Source organism: Cynoglossus semilaevis, chromosome 6, assembly GCF_000523025.1.
Source record: "Cynoglossus semilaevis isolate Cse_v1.0 chromosome 6, Cse_v1.0, whole genome shotgun sequence".
NCBI lineage: Eukaryota > Metazoa > Chordata > Actinopteri > Pleuronectiformes > Cynoglossidae > Cynoglossus > Cynoglossus semilaevis.
In genome coordinates, this window is record NC_024312.1 from 3,038,498 (window position 1) to 3,044,138 (window position 5,641).

Consider the following 5,641-nt stretch of genomic DNA (forward strand, 5'->3'; position numbering starts at 1 on the left):
GGGGGACACGAAAGTCCTGCAGAGTGAGCTGGACTGGACCCAGACCAGAGGTTGGACCACGTGAACTGGACCAACGACTACAACCAGAGGTGAGTTGGTTATTGACTTATAGAGAAACCAAATTAAAATCATTTGTCAAGATGACCACCGGGGGCGCCGGTGTGTTTCAGTGTGTAGGTGGATAACTACTCATTCTAATCCCTGGAATCCCTCACTGCTCCTGGGTCACTTCTATTCCCATTAGTTTGACTCAAGGAGATTAGACACAGACAGTAGAGGGCGCCAGAGAGCATGAAAAGAACAAGAAAGAAGATATCATTTTGGAAAAACGTCGTTAGTCAAAGTGACATAATATTCTGTTAGGAGCATCAGGTGACCTGTGAGTGTGTGTGTGTGTGTGAGTGTGTGTGTGGCTGCAGCAGCTCAGTGACAGCTGTGATTCTTCAAAACTAATTTCAGCAGAAAGAAAAAAGTAAAATAAATGAGTGTGTGGAGTGAGAAGAACATCTGGCTCTTCATCATCATCATCATCATCTTCATCACTGCAGCTCAGCTCTGACTCTTCATCAGGCCAAACTTTTGTTTTTGTCCAAACCAGTTAGAGCAGGTAATTATCATTATCACAGCAGGTAACGCCCCCTACTGGCCCCTCCTCTACTCTACCCTCAGGCTCCTTCTCCTCCTCCTCTTCCTCCTCCTTCTCCCTCCTAACATTATCATCTTTTTTTTCACCTCAAACACTTCCTCCATCAAAACCAGTGGTTCTCAAACAACGGCATATGTGCCATTTGTGGTACTTTAGCTCCCTCTAGCGGTACAAGTGGCAATCTGACGCCCTATATAGTTAGGGGAGTTCTGTTCTGTATATATGGTGTATATATGTATATATACAGTATATATATACATATTGTAACCATAAATATATATAATATACATATACGGACTGCATGTGTCATATATATTTACATTTCTACTGTATGTATATGTTTATACACACTTCTAAATCAGGTAGAGCCTGAAGGAGCGCATGAGAAGCAGATCGCATGTATCTGCTGCCCTCTAGTGGATCTATTCTATTGAACAAGGCTTTCAGCAGACTTGTTGTCCTCAAACTTTCTGTCACTTTTTTGATAAAAGTAAAATTAAAATAACTAGTTTAACATTTCTGACATTACTGTAGGTAACAAGGTGTAGTACCAGTGTATTTATAGTATACATTTATAGACCAGGAGTACTGTATTTATACAGTACTCCTGGTACTCCTGTGTACTATATGTGACTGTGATAAAAAAGAACTTAAAAATAATAATTTTTATTGTCTTTATTGTTTCAAATTCACCAAAAATGTGTTAATTTTTTTTCTGCATAACTACATCCAACAGCATTCAAAGTTGTCACTGTGACCCCCTTCCCCCCCACCCTCACCCAACAGTGACCCTCCCAGCCAGCGGTCAGGTGTGGGGCCCTCAGGCAGGCTGGGTAAATCATGACATCATCATTATCATCACCACCATCAGCATCAGCGTGGTCACGACGTCGCAGCATCATCACATGGCTCAAACGGCAGAGAAAACGGACGGAGAAAACTACGTTACAGTCAGTCCATCGCTTAACTGTTAGCTTCCCGCCGCTAACCGTTAAAACAGCTCGATGTTGCACGTGACCCTTCTGAGAAAACGCTGCCCTCTTTTTATATGGAGTCGATACAAGATGTTAGCATGAACATGAGTTTGTACACGGAGTATGAGTCAACACACCATCGGTACCAGGTACCGATACACACTCCACTTCCTGTCCCACAGTATCCACAGACAAACACGTCAGGAGCAGAACTGGACTCAGGAATGAGACAAATAAAAAAAAACTCATAGTATTCATGTCAAATATTTGTCACAGGTTGTAGAAAATATTCTTTAGAAGTCCTGTCCATAACAAGGCCCCCGCCCCCAGATTTATTATTTTACCCCAGTGCTCCATGTATCCCTGAAAATTGCACCAGCACAAAAAATATGGAGATTAAAAATAAAATACACCATTGGTATTTTGAACTTTCGAAGTACTACTACGAAGTCAGAAATGTTCCTTTATTATTTTTTTTTTGGTAAATGTACATTTTTGTTTGACTGCTGGTACTTTTTTTTTTTTTTCAAATGTAAGAGCTTTAATTCCCACAAAATAAAAGGTTTCTGGCTTTAAGTCCTGCACATTTAGAGAATCCAAAGATTCAACGGCATCTTTGCATTTTATTCTGCTCGTCGTTGTTATAGTTTCTGGTAGGTTTTATACGTAAAAGTGCTAAAAAGTACACATACCGTACTTATGGTATTTCGTCTGTGCATCATATCGCAGTTTTTCTACATCTTTAATTCATAATTCAAAGACTCTTGTTTGGTTATTTGGCCGTGTTTGTTATTACTCTGTGTTTTGCATCTTTACGTTTTATTGTTTTTGTCTTAGTTTATGGCTCTTATCTCCTTTGGTAACGTCTGAAAAATACAGTTTACCAAAGAATTTACAGGGAAAAAAAGGTTCATAAAAGTTCAACCTCAAAATGTACTTTCTTCTAATTTCCATTTTTGTCAAATATAAACATTAACGGTGAAAACGCAGGGTTAGAACTGTTCAGAAATCCCTCTCTGTTTGTAGACGTCGTCAAACAACACGTCAGTGACCGATTTTACTTCGTGTCTCAGGCTGAGGTTAGCGCCTAAATCAGATTTGTTGCTTCACTTTGCTAAAATTAGTGATACCTTTGTCGTCCCTAATCCCCAAAAGAAAACAACCATTTCCGTATTTAGCGGCAAATGATTTAGCAGCAACCAAATCCAAGCATAGCAGCTGTCGTAGCAGCTAACGTAGCCCAACTCAACTGCTAACAAAGTAGCCGTCATAGCCAACTTTAATTGCTGTCACACCTAAAGCTACGTAGCTAATGTCAGATATTAAGTGAGCAGCAGTCAAAGCAAACTTTTCACCTCTATCGTAGCTAAACGTTTCTGCTTCTTCAAGGTTAAACTTAGCTTAACCATAGCCAAACTAGGCTAATATTTTGGCTGGACTAGCCGCTACTAGGACCTGCTGCTATCATTGTCTACGTAAACAGCTAACGTTCCTCAACTTAGCCGAACTTAGAAACAGTCATTGCCAAGTTTGACTGCTAAAATTCGTAACCTCTCCGGGTATCACTTAAATATTAATTTTGCTTAATATGAGCAGCCGATATTTGGACGCTAACACGGACAAACGCTACGTAAATTCAAATTGATTCGAAAAAAATACCAAAAGCCACAAAAATTGGTGTTTAAACCGTCAACTGTTTGTCCAAACTAACTTGAACCGCCATTAGTTTTTATAATTTTTGTGACAGACATTTTTATCAATTCTACGTTACGACGAGTGTAACCAGATGAACGACCTCATTATTTTGTAGATGAGTTAGCTTGTTTTGGGTGCTAAATCCTGCCCGTTCATCTCTCTCATCTTTAACACTGTAGAACGAGATGTTCAGGATAATAGTGACATAAAAAAAATGTCGTCCGAAAACTCTATGAAACTAAGAATTTGTCACAAAGTCCATCAACGACTGCCTCCTGAACCACTTGCATAAATCTCTGTTTAAACATCTGCTATATACAATAATACAGTTTACCGTTACATTTGTCCAAGTACCTCCAGTACTTTCGGGACCTGCGTACTCCTCTCTGTCATGTTTCGTTACATTTGTAGTACCTCCAGTACTTTCAGGACCTGCGTACTCCTCTCTGTCATGTTAGCGCCAAGACCAAAAAAATCAAACGTCAAATTCATTCTTTTACAGTAGAATACAACAAACATCTCTACGCAGAAACAGAAAGACAGTGTGTTAGCATCAGATGTGAAAGTCGGGGACGACGCTGACATACGTATATGAGTAGTGAATTTACCGAAACAGATGCTAACTGTTCTGTTATAATATTTCCAACAACAGCTAATTTAATCTTTAATATTATCTTTACTCCTAACAAAATATGACCAGTTTGAATACATTGGTTGGAATTCAACAACGACCTCAACAACAGTACCTCTGAGGACCCCTAGGGGGCGTCTACCCCTTATTGAAGATTTTTTTAGACTATTTTATTTAAGAGATTTAAAGGAACCATGGAATATTTTCTCCATAAACATGGGCGTCTGTTCCGGTAAATGTCAACGTATATGCAGATGACTCTATTTTACTAAAAGTTAAAAATGAAATCTGTTTCTTTTTACCAGACCAGCACCAAACCAGAACTGTGTTCCTCTCTACTCAAACTTCAAAATATTAAAAAAATTACTCACATATACCTAAGAAAAGAACGAACTCCGCAGCGACTTCAAAGCCTCACATATCACGAAAGCCTACGTGGGTCTGTCGGGTTTCAAGCATTTACATTTGCCCTAGATCGGTCGAAAGTTCTGGAACACTTGAAACTCGACCTGTGAACATCTGATGGTCGACTAAACTAAGTTACTGATTTAGGGTTTCTGCCACTAAAACGACAAAGGAAACAAACCGAAGCACAACAACGCTATCGTAACCACTACAAAACAAAGCCGCCATTTTTCTCCGCCTCAAGGAATCCAGATTTTTTTTTTGCCTAAAAATCAGGTGAGTGAACCAGAAACACTCACTACGTCGTTGTTTTTTTTTTTTTTTGTACAATAATCCATTCAATATCAATCAGTGCACAAAAGTAAAAGACAAAAGCACACAGAGTGAAATTGATACGGCTTAAAAGGAGGGATGTCCGATATTAACTCCGATATCGTCCAAACACTTCATTTCCGATTCCAATATGAACTGATACCGATATAGTAGGGCAGTGGTGCCCTGGTGGTTAAGGAAGGTAAGTGCCGCCTGTTCACTAAGGTGATGGGTTAAACCAGTGTTTCTGTTTCAATTATTTTCTGCCATGCCACCACTAGGGGGCAGAATTCTCTCCTGCCACCGAATTGAAATACTACTAAGAGCCTGTTAATATTTATTTATTTATCTGTTCAAACCACTGTCTGGTTCTTGGGACCAGCATTTTACAAACAATCACATGATTATTAAAACAGATTAATAAAATGAGCTGCAATGCTGCCATCTAGTGGCTTTCACTCTCATATACAGATGTTTTTTTCCCAAAACTATTTGTAGGTCGCACATCATTTGGCGAAAACCCAGGCGTTATGTTATCGGGTTTTCATTATCGGAGGGAAAAATCGTTAACGATTCTTTCAGATATTACGTCATTATGCTAACATCGGACATCCCTACCTGAAAGGATTTTTTTTCTCCTTTTTACTTTTTTTTTTACGTGAGTCTAAAATACACATAATTCCAGCTTAAGAAGATTTGGATCCATCGAGAAAAACATCAGCAGTTCTGATAAAGTCCAGCGTTCCTGGCTTTTTTGACGGACCTTAGGCAACAACGCCATGACGCTTCAGTTTGGTCTGCTGGGGTCCGGTCCAGTCCGGTCCGGTCCAGTGAGGTCCAGCTCAGATGTGTAGTGCTGTGAGCCAGCAGGTACTGGGCAGATGGCAGTCGCTGATCTCTGGGGTGGACAGTTGGTCACAGCCCACTGGACTCGGCCCAGTTTCTGTCCGTGGTACTGTTACAGCACAGCTAAGCTCA

At 39.9% G+C, this 5,641-nt stretch overlaps 1 long non-coding RNA gene across 1 annotated transcript; it reads right to left on the minus strand.

Moving 5' to 3' along the window:
- Nucleotides 1–1,306: 1,306 nt before the first annotated feature.
- LOC107988645 (uncharacterized) lies at nt 1,307–4,823 on the minus strand. Its single transcript, XR_001760112.2, has 2 exons — nt 3,748–4,823; nt 1,307–3,687 (listed from the first exon to the last, which is right to left on the minus strand). It is a non-coding gene; the product is annotated as an uncharacterized LOC107988645 (long non-coding RNA).
- Between the last annotated feature and the right edge of the window lie 818 nt (nt 4,824–5,641).